This window comes from Salvelinus alpinus, chromosome 8 (genome assembly GCF_045679555.1).
Source record: "Salvelinus alpinus chromosome 8, SLU_Salpinus.1, whole genome shotgun sequence".
NCBI classification, from domain to species: Eukaryota; Metazoa; Chordata; class Actinopteri; order Salmoniformes; family Salmonidae; genus Salvelinus; species Salvelinus alpinus.
In genome coordinates, this window is record NC_092093.1 from 30,016,618 (window position 1) to 30,032,983 (window position 16,366).

The 16,366-nt window shown below is 41.8% G+C and overlaps 1 protein-coding gene across 3 annotated transcripts in view; it reads left to right on the top strand.

The window, feature by feature from the left end:
• The first annotated feature begins 1,281 nt into the window (after nt 1–1,281).
• Nucleotides 1,282–16,366, top strand: part of LOC139582894 (dnaJ homolog subfamily C member 5-like) — a 30,441-nt gene continuing 15,356 nt past the window's right edge. For 2 of the 3 annotated variants that reach the window (XM_071413324.1, XM_071413325.1), the window contains exon 1: nt 1,550–1,688. The gene's annotated coding sequence lies outside the window, so the exon portion shown is untranslated. Of the gene's footprint in view, nt 1,689–16,366 lie in introns of all 3 variants that reach the window. The other variant, XM_071413326.1, reaches the window with a different exon arrangement.

The following is a 16,366-nucleotide window of genomic DNA, read 5'->3' on the forward strand; positions in this document are numbered from 1 at the left end:
CAGGCTATGTGCACACTGCCCACACATTAAGGTGGAAACTGAGCTGCACTTCCTAACCTTCTGCAAAATGTATGACCATATTAGAGACACATATTTCCCTCAGATTACACAGACCCACAAAGAATTTGAAAACAAATCCAATTTTGATTAACTCCCATATCTATTAGGTTAAATATCACAATGTGCCATCACAGCAGCAATATTTGTGATCCGTTGCCACAAGAAAAGGGTAACCAGTGAAGAACAAACACCATTGTAAATACAACCCATATTTCTTTATTTATTTGAACATTGTTACAACACTGTCCATAGCCATAATATGACATTTTAAATGCCTCCATTCCTTTGAAACGTTTGAGTATAATGTTTACTGTTAATTTCGGATTGTTTTTCACTTTTGTTTATTATCTATTTCACTCGCTTTGGCAGTGTAAACATGTTTCCTATGCCAATAAATATCTTTGAATTGAATTGATGCCTATTCTAAAGTGGCTTGTGCAATAACTCAATTTTCCCTTGCAATATTTTGAAACTTCTCAAACAGTAAAGTCTACAAAATTGTCCACTCTGTTCGTAAAATATTATCGTTTTTGGAAAATAACTGTATTGAGAGAATCTTTCATCGATGAGTATTTGCAGATTGTCGACTAAAATCTATCTCGCTCCATCTTATTCTACTCCCAGCCACTGGGCTTCCATATTTGGTGGTGAGTAGAAACGTCAACCGGATGCTTCAGATGTATATATCCGGTAAACATCTGGCTCATTGTTCTATGACTGTAGCAAATATTTTGTATAACTAAACCAAGATAGACCACAGCCCGTCGTTTCAAATGGGAACAAACATGCCAAAGTGGACAGAACAAGCAAGGAGGTGGACAGAGCTAAGCACGAGCTAGCGATATCCTATTGGCGCGTTCTATTCATACATTTCATTCATACATTCACACATTTGCATATTTCTGTTGGGGAACGCCTACTCTGAAGTGCGCGTGTCCAATAACTTAATTCGCCTTTGCACTCCTAAACAGCGCACTTTTTAAAAACTTTGGCAAAGGGAAAAGTCTACAAAACTTAGTCCACTCTGTTCGGAACATATTGTAGTTTTGGGAACAGAAAACTGTATTGAGATCAAATGTTCTATCGATGAGTAAATTAGCATAATGTCTGCCAATATCCATCTCATTCAAACTGGGCTTCTTCTCACTGCCATATTTGGTAGTGAGTGGAAACGCCAACCGGATGCTTCACATTTATACAACCGGTGAAATATCTGTCTTCTTGTTCTATCTGTGACTGTAGTGTGGTAGTGGTGGTCCAATTATAAGACCATTCCAGAAACCTGACTTAACTAATCATAGTTAGTTGTAACAATTTTATAGTTTTCATAGACAGATTTACAGTAGTTAGAAAAACCAAGATGCTTTTTCTTTGAATTTAAACATTAATTTCACAAGAATCAAATAATTTGTGTAACGACATGACGACGCTGTCCCCTGCTTCTGAGAAGAGGGAATCAACCAATCAGACCGCACTTGTCTGTATGGCTAACAGTACTGAAACGATAGTCTATAGCTGCTAGCATTTTTAGGAGGGGCGGACATTCTGAGCCATTATCTGGCATTCTTGAAATACAAAGTGGATGCCTCTATGATCCAGCTACAGCGAAATATACCTCTTCGTACAAGGTAAGATACGCCGTAAAGTCACCCTGACCTGAGCCACGGGAAATGATTGCGAGCTACGCTAGCCGGTTTTGGCTAAATAGAGAACTAGCCACTAGCTAGCAAGTGTGTGTCGCGAGCGGTCTCTTCAAAGATGGTTTCCTATTAACGTTACTATGGTCTCGTTTTAGTCTCTGGGTGGTAGCTTAGTGAGTGACAGTCCATACTCTACACCTAGAAGACCATGGACATGGTGGAAATCCAAGCAACATATTCTGGCATGGGGTTGAACAGTGTTGGATTGGTTAAATATAATTTATTTGAACGTTTGAACGTTCGCTAGCTAATTGTGACATCCAGTAGCTATCATCGTAGCGAGCGAGGTAGTTAATGTTAGCTGCTAAATTACAGCTAAGCAGCCCGTCGGCTTTTGCAGTTGGAACACATGTAGAAGTATCGGTTGATGTCCATCCACCTGTTTCGCATTACTAACCAACACAGTAGACCACGTTATGCATGAATCTGATCATATTAGTTAGCTAGCTAATAGCTAATCACTCACCAAACGTTATTGACAACATTGATTGACAGAAAGCCTACTAACGTTATCCATGTGCGAAGAAAATAGAAATGTCGTTACTAGTTAATTATTTAGCAAAATAACGCTAGATAGCTTACTACATATGCAGTACTAACGTTAGATCATTCAATAACAATGAATGGGGAAAAGACAGGATGTAAAAATGGTTTGTAATTCTCCATGTGGAGATTAGCAGGGGATTATGGTTGTGCAAGGACACAGCAGTGGTTACACGTTTTCACTGAGTCTATATCCACTAAATCAGATTTCAGTCAAATTCCACAGCCACAAAATCTAAATTGGCTACAAACATTTGCTTGTTGGTCTTAATTTATATGGGCAATCCTTAGGTGCCACATCCATTTTTGGACGTATATATTTTTTAATGGCAATTATACGTTATATTATTCAGGAATCAATGGGTACATATGTCATACATGTATACGTCCAAAAATGATGTAGCAACTAAGGATCGCCCATATAAATAAAGAAGAGAGCTAGTATGTGTGTGACAGATGGCTAGATATATCTATCTCAGCAAAAAAATAAAATGTCCCTTTTTCAGGACCCTGTCTTTCAAAGATAATTAGTAAAAATCCAAATAACTTCACAGATCTTCATTGCAAAGGGTTTAAACACTGTTTCCCATGCTTGTTTTAATGAACATGCACCTGTGGAGTGGTCGTTAAGTCACTAACAGCTTACAGATGGTAGGCAATTAAGGTCAGTTATGAAAATTTAGGACACTAAAGAGGCTTTTCTACTGATTTTGAAAAACACCAAAAGAAAGATGCCCAGGGTCCCTGCTCATCTGTGTGAACGTGCCTTAGGCATGCTGCAAGGAGGCATGAGGACTGCAGATGTGGCCAGGGCAATAATTTACAATGTCTGTACTGTGAGATGCCAAAGACAGTGCTACAGGATGGACAGCTGATCGTCCTCGCAGTGGCAGACCACGTGTAACAACACCTGCACAGGATCGGTACATCCGAACATCACACCTGCGGGACAGGTACAGTATGGCAACAACTGCCCGATTTACACCAGGAATGCACAATCCTCCATCAGTGCTCAGACTGTCCGCAATAGGCCCAGAGAGGCTTGACTGAGGGCTTGTAGGCCTGTTTACAAGCCCACGGTCTCTTGACCAGACAGGACTGGCAAAAAGTGCTCTTCACTGACGAGTCGCAGTTTTGTCTCACCAGGGATGATGGTCAGATTTGCATTTATCGTCGAAGGAATGAGCGTTACACCGAGGCCTGTACTCTGGAGCGGGATCGTTTCGGAGGTGGAGGGTCCGTCTGGGGCGGTGTGTCACAGCATCATCGGACTGAGCTTGTTGTCATTGCAGGCAATCTCAACGCTGTGCGTTACAGGGAAGACATCCTCCTCCCTCATGTGGTACCCTTCCTGCAGGCTCATCCTGACATGACCCTGCAGCATGACAATGCCACCAGCCATACTGCTCGTTCTGTGTGTGATTTTCTGCAAGACAGGAATGTCACAAGTTAATTGACACAAGAAAATAGCAACTCTACAGATCGCAATGACTACAATGAATAGCTAAATTACTTTGGGAAACTAAAGGCGTCTGAATGCTTCCCAGCCCATACAGTTTGGTAGAGTTTGTGCATATATTATGACATTTTGTGACGTTGTCGTTTGTTTTGGACTTCGATGAGGGGTTTCTCGGCTGTTCGGTCACACTTAATTTTTTTCTGGAGGCAATCTGAAGTTCAGAGACGAAGTCTATGCCTCTTTGTCTGTAATTGGTCAACAGTAGGGATTCTTCAATAAATGATTTGTCATTCAACTAGAGACAACTCGTTTTCATGAACGTTTTTTCATTGAAAAATACTGCATCAAATATCTTAATTAGATGTAAAATTGTGCTACTAAGATCTCTTCGGCAAAAACGTCAAAATGAATGACCGATTTCTTGTTCTTTTAATTCTGACTATTTTGAGGAAGTGTATACTGGCTATGGCGTCTCTAAATGGACAAACAGTACTATTTCCACTGTTCTCGTTTTAAAAGTAAAGGTCTTGAAGTGAGTATGCGAGCACACTCGTTCGGCTAGGTACCAGCCGAACTGAATGCATGGGTCCGCAGAGCTCCTCATCCTCTCCACTCTATGCTTTTTACTAACTGTAAGACATAATTAAGATTGATCGAGGAATCCATGTGATCTCTTATCTGTAGCTAGTAATGTTACAGCTATGGGTTTATGTCGTGTGAGCTAGCTTTTGCATAATGCTGCTGATGATCACACCCTTACAGGCAGCCCTCACTGCCATGTGTTTCCTAGCAACGTGAAGCTGCTGTGTTTCCACAATCTTCTCTCACAGAAAATATAGCTCAAACTGTTATTTTATTGCCCTTTTGTCAGCAGATCTATTAGTGAAACAAATGTGGGTCTGTAGTAACATATGGTATGACAATGATATTATTCAATGCATTTGGAAAGTATTCAGACCCCTTGACTTTTTCCACATTTTGTTACGTTACAGCCTTATTCTAAAATGGATTAAATAAAATAAAAATCCCCGTCAATCTACACACAATACTCCGTAATGACAAAGCGAAACAGGTAAAGAAATGAAATGCCTTATTTACATAAGTTTTCAGACCCTTTGAGCTCAGGTGCATCCTGTTTCCATTGATCAGCATTGAAGGTCGCCAAGAACACAGTGGCCTCCATTCTTAAATGGAAGAAGTTTGGAACCACCAAGACTCTTCCTAGAGCTGGCCGCCCGGCCAAACTGAGCAATCTGGGGAGAAGGGCCATGGTCAGGAAGGTGACCAAGAACCCAATGGTCACTCTGACAGAGCTGTAGAGTTCCTCTGTGGAGATGGGCGAACCTTCCAGAAGGACAACCATCTCTGCAGATCTCCACCAATCAGGTCTTTATGGTAGAGTGGCCAGACGGAAGCCACTCCTCAGTAAAAGGCAAATGACAGCCGGCTTGGAGTTTTCCAAAAGGCACCTTAAGACTCTCAGATCATGAGAAACAAGATTCCCTGGTCTGATGAAACCAAGATTGACTCTTTGACCTGAATGCCAAGTTTCACTTCTGGAGGAAACCTGGCATCATCCTTACGGTGAAGCATGGTGGTGGCAGCATCATGCTGTGGGGTTGTTTCTCAGTGGCAGGGACTGGAAGACTAGACAGGATCAAAGGAAAGATGATTGGAGCAAAGTACAGGGAGATCCTTGATGAAAACCTGCTCAGGACCACAGAATGTAGCTTAAGAAACAAGGTTTATGGAATTAATAAATTGCTAGTAACGGATGACATTCATATTTTGAATAGATACAGTGGTAGCAATACAATGTTATAACATTTACAGAAAAGACAGAAGTGCCAGTTGTGGTGTTCCTGTTTTTATATTCAGAACCACATTCCTATAAAGCTTAGAGGATCATGTTAAATACTGTTGAAGTAATATGGCTACAGGTTCATCTGCCTCACCTAAAGCCCATTCGTGTGGGAAGCTGCTATAGACCACTAAGTGCTAACAGTCACTATCTGGATAACTTGTGACATGCTTGATATTGTATGTGATATTAACAGAGGTATTTTTCTGGTTGATTTAAATATTGACTGGCATTCGTCAAGGAAAAGCTTCTAATTGTAACCAGTGCCTGCAACCTGGTTCAGGTTATCAGTCAACCTACCAGGGTAGTTACAAACAGCTCAGGAATTAAATTATCAACATGTATTGATCACATCTTTACTAATGCTAAAGAAATTAGCTTGAAAGCAGTATCCAAATCCATCGAATGTAGGAAAACCAAAGTTCCAAAGGCTGGGCCTAATATAGTGTACAGTCGTGGCCAAAAGTTTTGAATGACACACACATTCATTTTCACAAAGTCTGCTGCCTCAGTTTGTATGATGGCAATTTGCATATACTCCAGAATGTTATGAAGAGGGATCAGATGCATTGCAATTAATTGCAAAGTTCCTCTTTGCCATGCAAATGAACTGAATCCCCCCCCCCCCCCCCCCCCCCAAAAAAAAATCCGCTGCATTTCAGCCCTGCCACAAGGACCAGCTGCCGTCATGTCAGTTATTCTCTCGTTAACCTCTACCGACCCCCCCCTCCCGGATCCGGGATCCTCCTCATCAGAAACGCTGACTAGCCTAGCCTAGCGCCACAGGGAATATCATATAATTTCATGAAATCACAAGTCCAATACAGCAAATGAAAGATAAACATCTTGTGAATCCAGCCAACATGTCTGAATTTTAAAATGTTTTACAGTGAAAACACAACATATATTTATGTTAGCTCACCACCATAGCCAAAAAAACACAGCCATTTTTTCACAGCAAAGATAGCTTTCACAAAACTCACAAATAGAGATAAAAATAATCACTAACCTTTGAACAACTTCATCAGATGACAGTCTTATAACATCATGTTATACAATACATTTATGTTTTGTTCGAAAATGTGCATATTTATAGCTACAAATCCTGGTTTTACATTGTGAACATGGCGCCAAAATGCTCCAAATTGTCCAGAGAAATTTAGAGAGTCACGTAATCTAACAGAAACTCATCATAAACTTTGCTGAAAAATACATGTTGGACATATAATTAAAGATACACTGGTTTTTCAACCGCTGTGTTAGATAAAAAAAATTTTCTTTAAACTTTAGTGAAAAGCACAGCATAAAATAATCTGAGACAGCGCTCAGCCATTCTCCGCCATGTTGGAGTCAACATATTCAACAAAAATACGAAATAACATCATAAATATTATCTTACCTTTTGATCTTTCATCAGAATGCAGTGCAAGGTGTCCTAGTTCCACAATAAATCGTTGTTTTGTTTTAGAATGTCCATTTCTTCTGTCGAATTAGCAACTTTGGCTAGCATAGTGGAGCTCACGTGTCCATGAAGATTTTATGCATGAACGAAAAATTCAAAAAGTCATAATAATAGTCGAATAAACTGGTCAAACTCAGTTGATAATCCATCTTTAGGATGTTTTTCAGAAATCAATTTAATAACGTCCCAGACAGAGCATTTCTTCGTGTCTACCTAACGCATAGCAGAAAACGATGTGACAAAATCTAGTGCGCAGCAAAATACTGCCAATATGGCTGACCTGTCACTCCAAAAGCTCTCATTCGGTCCCACATCAGGCTAGACACCTCATTCAACGTTCTACTGCCTGTTGACATCTAGTGGAAGGCGTATGAAGTGCATACATATCCATAAATACAAGGCAATTGAATAGGCGAAGCCTTTCAGAGACCCATTTCAGAATTTTCACTTCCTGTTTGGAAGTTTGCCTGCCAAATGAGTTCTGTTTTACTCACAGATATAATTCAAAAAGTTTTAGAAACTTCAGAGTTTTTTTTATCCAATAGTAATAATAATATGCATATCATATGATCTAGAACAGAGTACGAGGCTGTTTAATTTGGGCACTATTTTTTCCCAAAGTGGAAATGGCGCCCCCTATTAAGAAGAAGTTTTAACACGTGAGTGTTGATGAGGACAAGTTTGGAAATCACTCTGTCATGCTGATTGGGTTCGAATGACAGACTGGAAGCTTCAAAAGGAGGGTGTTGCTTGGAATCATTGTTCTTCCTCTGTCAACCATGGTTATTTGGAAGGAAACACGTGCCGTCATCATTGCTTTGCTCAAAAAGGGCTTCACAGCCAAGGATATTGTTGCCAGGAAGATTGCACCTAAATCAACTATTTATCGGATCATCAAGAACTTCAAGGAGAGCGGTTCAATTGTTGTGAAGAAGGCTTCAGGGCGCCCAAGAAAGTCCAGCAAGCGCCAGGACCATCTCCTAAAGTTGATTCAGCTGCGGGATCAGGGCACCACCAGTACAGAGCTTGCCCAGGAATGGCAGCAGGCAGGTGTGAGTGCATCTGCATGCACAGTGAGGCAAAGATTTGAGGATGGCCTGGTGTCAAGAAGGTCAGCAAAGAAGCCACTTCTCTCCAGGAAAAACATCAGGGACAGACTGATATTCTGCAAAAGGTACAGGGATTGGACTGCCGAGGACTGGGGAAAAGTCATTTTCTCTGATGAATCCCCTTTCCGATTGTTTGGGGCATCCGGAAAAAAGCTTGTCCTAAGGTGAGCGCTACCGTCAGTCCTGTGTCATGCCAACAGTAAAGTATCCTGAGACCATTCATGTGTGAGGTTGCTTCTCAGCCAAGGGAGTGGGCTCACTCACAATTTTGCCTAAATACACAGCCATGAATAAAGAATGGTACCAACACATCCTCCGAGAGCAACTTCTCCCAACCATCCAGGAACAGTTTGGTGATGAACAATGTATTTTCCAGCATGATGGAGCACCTTGCCATAAGGCAAAAGTGATAAGTGATAACTAAGTGGCTCGGGGAACAAAACATCGATATTTTGGGTCTATGGTCAGGAAACTCCCCAGACCTTAATCCCATTGAGAACTTGTGGTCAATCCTCAAGAGGCGGGTGGACAAACAAAAACCCACAAATTCTGACAAACTTCAAGCATTGATTATGCAAGAATGGGCTGCCATCAGTCAAGATGTGGCCCAGAAGTTAATTGACAGCATGCCAGGGAGGATTGCAGTCGTGGCCGTATGTGGCAGGGTCTACAGACAATCACGGATTACAAAAAGAAAACCAGCCCTGTCGCGGACACCGATTGTCTTGCTCCCAGACAAACTAAACAACTTCTTTGCTCGCTTTGAGGACAATACAGTGCCACTGACACGGCCCACTACCAAAACCTGTGGGCTCTCCTTCACCTCAGTCAACGTGAGTAAAACATTTAAACGTGTTAACTTCTTGCGGATCAGTGGGACGCTAGCGTCCCATTTCGACAACTTCCGGTGAAATTGCAGAGCGCCAAATTAAATTACTATAAATATTAAACTTTCATGAAATCACAAGTGCAATACATCAAAATAAAGCTTAACTTGTTGTTAATCCAGCCGCCGTGTCACATTTCAAAAAAGGCTTTACAGCGAAAGCAAACCATGCGATTATCTGAGGACAGCGCCCAGCACACAAATGCATAACAAATCATTTTCAACCAGGGAGTTGCGACACGAAAGTCAGAAATAGAGATAGAATTACCTTTGAAGATCTTCTGTTGGCACTCCAAAAGGTCCCAGTTACATTACAAATGGTCCTTTTGTTCGATCAAGTCCTTCTTTATATCCATAAAAAGTCAGTTTAGCTCCCTCCTTCAAAATGCATACAAAATGAATCCCAAACGTTACCAATAAACTTATCCAAACAAGTCAATCAACGTTTATAATCAAACCTTACGTACCCTAATACGCAAATAAACGATAAAATTTAAGACAGAGAATCGTTATTGTCTTTACCGGAGAAAAATACCAAAGAACGCGCTCTCATTCACACGCTTGGAAACACTACAGCCAAAATGCCGGTCCAGACGGCATCCCTAGCCGCGTCGTCCTAGCATGCGCAGACCAGCTGGCTGGTGTGTTTACGGACATATTCAATCAATCCCTATCCCAGTCTGCTGTTCCCACATGCTTCAAGAGGGCCACCATTGTTCCTGTTCCCAAGAAAGCTAAGGCAACTGAGCTAAATGACTATAGCCCCGTAGCACTCACTTCCGTCATCATGAAGTGCTTTGAGAGTCTAGTCAAGGATCGTATCACCTCCACCCTACCTGACACTCCAATTTGCTTACCGCCCCAATAGGTCCACAGACGACGCAATCACACTGCACACAGCCCTAACCCATCTGGACAAGAGGAATACCTATGTAGGAATGCTGTTCATCGATTACAGTTCAGCATTTAACAACATAGTACCCTCCAAACTCGTCATTAAGCTTGAGACCCTGGGTCTCGATCCCACCCAGTGCAACTGGGTCCTGGACTTTCTGACGGGCTGCCCCCAGGTGGTGAGGGTAGGAAACAACATCTCCACCCCGCTGATCCTCAACACTGCCACATGGGTGCGTTTTCAGCCCTCTCCTGTACTCCCTCTTCACCCATGACTGCGTGGCCATGCACGCCTCCAACTCAATCATCAAGTTTGCAGACGACACTATAGTGGTAGGCTTGATTACCAACAACGACGAGACGGCCTACAGGGAGGAGGTGAGGGCCCTCGGAGTGTGGTGTCAGGAAAATAACCTCACACTCAACGTCAACAAAACAAAGGAGATGATCGTGGACTTCAGGAAACAGCAGAGGGAGCACCCCCCTATCCACATCGACGGGACAGTAGTGGAGAAGGTGGAAAGTTACAGCGCCTCTTCAACCTCAGGAGGATGAAGAAATTTGGCTTGTCACCAAAAACACTCACAAACTTTTACAGATGCACAATCGAGAGTATCCTGTCGGGCTGTATCACCGCCTGGTACGGCAACTGCTCCGCCCACAACCGTAAGGCTCTCCAGAGGGTAGTGAGGTCTGCACAACGCATCACCGGGCAAACTACCTGCACTCCAGGACACATACACCACCCGATGTCACAGGAAGGTCAAAAAGATCATCAAGGACAACAACCACCCGAGCCACTGCCTGTTCACCCCGCTATCATCCAGAAGGCGAGGTCAGTACAGGTGCATCAAAGCTGGGACCGAGAGACTGAAAAACAGCTTTTATCTCAAGGCCATCACTAACATTGAGTGGCTGCTGCCAACATACTAACTCAAATCTCTAGCCACTTTAATAATAAAAAATTGGATGTAATAAATGTGTCACTTTAAACAATGCCACTTTATATAATGTTTACATACCCTACATTACTCATCTCATGTATATACTGTACTCTATGCCATTTGGCCATCGCTCATCCATTTATTTATATGTACATATTCTTATTTATTCCTTTACACTTGTGTGTATAAGGTAGTTGTGAAATTGTTCGATTACTTGTTAGATGTTACTGCACGGTCGGAACTAGAAGCACAAGCATTTCGCTACACTCGCATTAACATCTGCTAACGATGTGTATGTGACAAATAAAATATGATTTGAAGACTCGAGGCTGTAATCGCTGCGAAAGGTGCTTCAACAAAGTACTGAGTAAAGGGTCTGAATACTTATGTTATTGTTTATTTCAATAAAATAAATTGAAAATGTCTAAACCTGTTTTTGCTTTGTCATTATGGGGTATTGTTTGTAGGTGGATTATTATTTTCTAAATCCATTTTAGAATAAGGCTGTAACATAACAATGTGGAAAAAGCCAAGGGGTCTGAATACTTTCCGAATGCACTGTATGTTGGTATAGGTCAGTGTTGATGGTTAATGTAGATATTTTACCCTTATGACATCAATATCCCTATTTGCCCAGCTGTAGTGGCTGCAAAGGTTGAGGTCAAAGGTGAGCTGTCATAGCAAAATCATGGTGTGATATTTTACATATTAGTCATTGATTGTCCATTTTTCTTTATTAACTGTATGTAGCACCTGGCAGTTTTTAGGTTAAAAATGGTTAGGCTTAGTTTATACTCTGTTGGTTATGAGCAGGGGTGTAGATCAGATGTTGCTATGCCATAACTGTCTGTCCTGCTAGTTAGGCCTACTTGTCTTCTTGCTCATAGAGTTGTCCTTATGCCACACTGAAGCATGCCTAACATTGTAGCAATGTTATAGGCCTCGACTTTATATCTCAAACTTTAATCAGGTAGCTGCCAATAACGTTTATGGTGGCAAATTAAACCAGATACGATCCTTTTCCGTTGAAAATGTAATAAAGTAGGCTGGACGTTTTCCTCTGAAGTAGCTGTCATCCCTGAGATCCCTGAGATGACAGCTACTTCAGAATAAAAGTACTTTGAAGCAACGTCTCTCATCACTTGCAAAAGGCAGCCAAAAATAGCCTTTCTGTGAGAAACGAGGATTGCAAAGAAATACAAAATACTTAATTTAGCCCAGTACTGACAATAGGCATTTTTGGCTGTCACATAGTGTTAGTGTCTGTGCTGAAAATTTGGTTGATCTTTCCATCTCTGACAGACTGTTTGTACACTGAACAAAAACGTAAACATGTCAAGTTTTGTTTCATGAGCTGAAAGAAAAGATCCCAGAAGTTTTCCCTAAGCGCAAAAAGCTTATTTCTGTCAAATTTTGTGCACAAATTTGTTCACGTTGCTGTTAGTGAGCATTTCTCCTTTGCCAAGATAATCCATCCACCTGACAGGTGTAGCATATCAAGAAGCTGATTTAAACAGCATGATCGTCACACAACTGGGTACAACAAAAGGCGACACTAAAATGTGTAATTTTGTCACACAACGCAATGCCACAGATGTCTCAAGTTGTGAGGGCGTGTGCAATTGGCATGCTTACTGTAGGAGTGTCCACCAGCGCTGTTGCCAGAGAACTGAATGTTAATTGCTCTACCATTTATCATGCTGAAATAAGTGGAGTATTTTTCTCTTCAGTCACTTAGTAGCCTAGGCCTACTCCTGACCAAAATACTTGTCTTTAATCCATCAATGTGATTTTGTTTCACTGAATCTCCATCTGTAGGCTATATTGGATTAGTTCTGTGGCTGGGCAAATAAGTTGGTGGTATAGCTCATCAATTCGTTTGCACATCTATCACTGATTAGAAACATTTAGCATGCAATGTAAATCAAGTGTAGGCCTGTTATTGAGCTCGCGTATAGGAAACTTCAAAAGCCCGTGGGGGTTGTGAAATATGAACACGAGACGTGAGTGCTTTTGAAAATATATGTTGCTATTATTTTCTATGGGTCTCATGATGAAGATGCTGGGCCACTCCACAAGTTTCTAGGCCTATGGGAGAGGCTTGGCATAGTTCTGAGAGACTTAGTTTAGTTTATTAGGATCCCCATTAGCTACTGCACATGCAGCAGCTACTCATCCTAGGGTCCACATAAAATGTACAGAACAGTTATAGACAAAGTAAGATATTACATTAAATTCAAAAATCTAATAAGTTTTATATTTGAAAGAGAGAACAAAAAAAAATACTACTTACACACCTATACATATTCTTATTTCCAGTGCAGTTAAATTAAATCTTTAGAAAGAGGCGGTGTGGTACAATTTTTGTATGTTTTAATTTTTTTTAAAGCTACACTAGCTTTTTGCCTGTTTGTTTGTAAATGGTACAACATGAGAACGGGAGCAGGAGATTCCAGCTGTGTATTGACGGGTCGTGTTTTATATTGAAAGTAACTTATTTTTTCTTCAATAGAGTGATCAGGGGCATGCAACTATAGTTTTCCTTCACAGAAAATACATTAGTGCAACACATTCGGTAGAAAATAACTTAATTTTCATCAGATGACAACAGAAGTGCAACGCTATTTGGCTGGCAGCCACACAAGTAAATGAGCTTACACTGTAATGATGTGCGCTGAGAGTCTGGAAGCAAGTTCAGGGAGTGAGTGTTTTAATAAAATAAAAGGAACATAATACAAAACAAGAAACACTAACAGCACACAGACAGGAAACAGAAACAATGATGCCTGGGGAAGGAACCAAAGGGAGTGACATATATATATAGGGAAGGAAATCAGCGAAAGTGATGGAGTCCAGGTGAGTCTTACGGTGCGCATAACGATGGTGACAGGTGTGCACCATAATGAGCAGCCTGGTGACCCAGAGGCTGGAGAGGGAGCACACGTGACAGCAAAAGGGATGCGTGGCCAATGTATTTATGTTTGCCATAGAAGGAATGTAGCCAACTACATTTTATTAATGTTTTGCTTAAAGTTAATTGTGCATTTTTACCAGAGAAAAGTAGCTCCACATCAGTCAGAGCGCTGTCTGCTGATAGAATGCCAATTGGTGAATTCTCATCTGAGTGGAGAAGTGCAACTGAAGCAAAAAAATTGTCTGAGGCCAAGCAGAAATTACAGTAAGAAGCATTTTAAATCTGCGTTTACAAAACGCAGCCAGATATTTATTACGCATTCTTATTTTTCTGTGTGAAAAACGCAGAATTCTGTGTTAACTAGCAAATTATACTTAGGGTTCGTGTTATCGGGGCATCGTATAGTGTTACTATTTTTGTTTTCTTTAAAATGGTCTATATTTTTTTTTGTGGTAATTGTACCACTACCAATTCGAAATTAGGGAGAAAAAGGGGTAAAAGGAAATCCCGGCCGGCCAAACCCTAACCTAGAGGACGCTGGGCCAATTGTGCGCCGACTCATGGATCACTCGATCACGGCCGGCTGTGACACAGGCTGGGATCGAACCCAGGGCTTTAGTGACACCTCAAGCACCTTAGACCGCTGCGCCACAGAGGGGGCCGTGTTAGCTTTCTGCTGTGTTTGAAAAGTCAAAGCCCTTTGGATCAGTTATCTGTACAGCTGCCACTGCTATCTGGATTTTCTTGCGTTTTTTTCCCTCTCCCTATTCTCCAAGCAGAGCAGGCAGGCCTGTTGCCGTAGCGACTCCAGATTCCACACAGACACAGCGTGTACACATGCCGCACCAGAGACGGTACTGTTCTTCCTTCAGACAAGTATGCGTCAAATCCTTGTTCATTTGGTCAATGTCTCTAGTTCACAGTCCAAACTCACCAAAAATGACATTTGGTAGGTCCTACCTATCTGTAACTTATGAGCTGGATTGCCTGTCTTTGCGATTAGTGTTTTTCCCGTTTGTGCTTGTTAGCATATTTAGCTTAGCAGCCTCCATGGAAATTGACTATTAATTGTGCTAATTTTGACAGCATTCTGGTAATAGATGCCGATTGGGCTTTTTCTTTTTTTTGGCGCCCACTTGTGTATTTAACCGGTAATACCGCAAATCCTGAGATGAGAGAAGGACGGTATGAAAATCTGGGTACCGCCCAACCCTACTGCAATGCACAGGAGACCATTAGCTTAGGCCTCCAGTGTTTGCCCCATATGCATTTCAATCGTGGACGTCACTGTAGATGTATGCCCCAGGAAGACCCCATCCGCCCCCAAGCAAGAAGCCCCCACCCAACACCCCTGCAGGAAGCCCCCTGCTAAGTCTGCCACTGCTGCTGAAAAAAAATCCTAGAGGAAACACTGGGCTTCAGTAGGTCCAGTAGGTTCCACCTGAGCCAGTGGAACATTGGAGCTGCAGCTTTAGTGAATGGCCTACAGACAGGCCAGATAGCAGATGTAATTCATGGAAACAAGCTTTGCTGGCTAAATGTCTCTGGTTATCCAAGCTTTGCTGGCTAAATGTCTCTGGTTATCCAAGCTTTGGAAGTGTGGTTGTTGTTAAGCAGTTGGAAACCCTTGACTTGGCTACTGACCAGTTCCAATGTAGAACAAAGGTGATTACAAACAGACTGCTTTTTCAGTGTTGGGGCACCACCAGCTTTAAGGGAATCAATGGGGTAAGCTTAGTTTACTGCTATTCTGCTATTGCTTGTAGCCTTGTACCACCATTTACTGTTTCCCCTCACAACAACCTATAGAAAAAGGTTCCCCCCAGCCCAAACCACCTCCTAAGCCTCTCCCTGCCTGTCTCTGGGCTGTGCTGGCTGTTCAGGGAAGTCTCCAGGCCACAGCCAGTCTAAGATTGCCCCATGTTGATCTGTGTGAGATCAATGTAATCGCCTTTAGCTCAAGCCTCCCCAGGGCATTAGTAGTCACCGTGTGCGTGGCTGAATGTGGTGTGTGTGTGTGTGCCACAGCAGGGCTAATGTCCTGCTCAGCAGAATGCGGTGTTCTGTGGGTTGTTTAGAGTTTCACTGCTGCCTTCTGTTAGGCTTTGTTTTAATCAAATGTATTTCAGATAGAGGCTCTACAGTTTATGTATTTCATTATTCATGTTTGCCATGCTGCTGCACTTTACTACTCAGTCTTGGAGCTTAATCCCAAATGAATCTGTGCTAGGCCTAGTTGTCAATAGTGTATTGTGGTTGTAAATGATCTGTAGGGGTTTTGTGTAGGCCCAACCTTTACATACAGTGCATTCGTTACAGCCTTCTAAAATTGATTACATTTTTTTTTCTCATCAATCTACACACAATACTCCATAATGACTAGGTGAAAACATGTTTTTAGACATTTTTGCAAATGTATTAAAAATAAAAAAACAGATCCCTTATTTATGAAAGTATTCCGATGCTATGGGGCATCCTGTTTCCATTGATCATCTTTGAGATGCTTCTACATCTTGATTGGAATCCACCTGAGG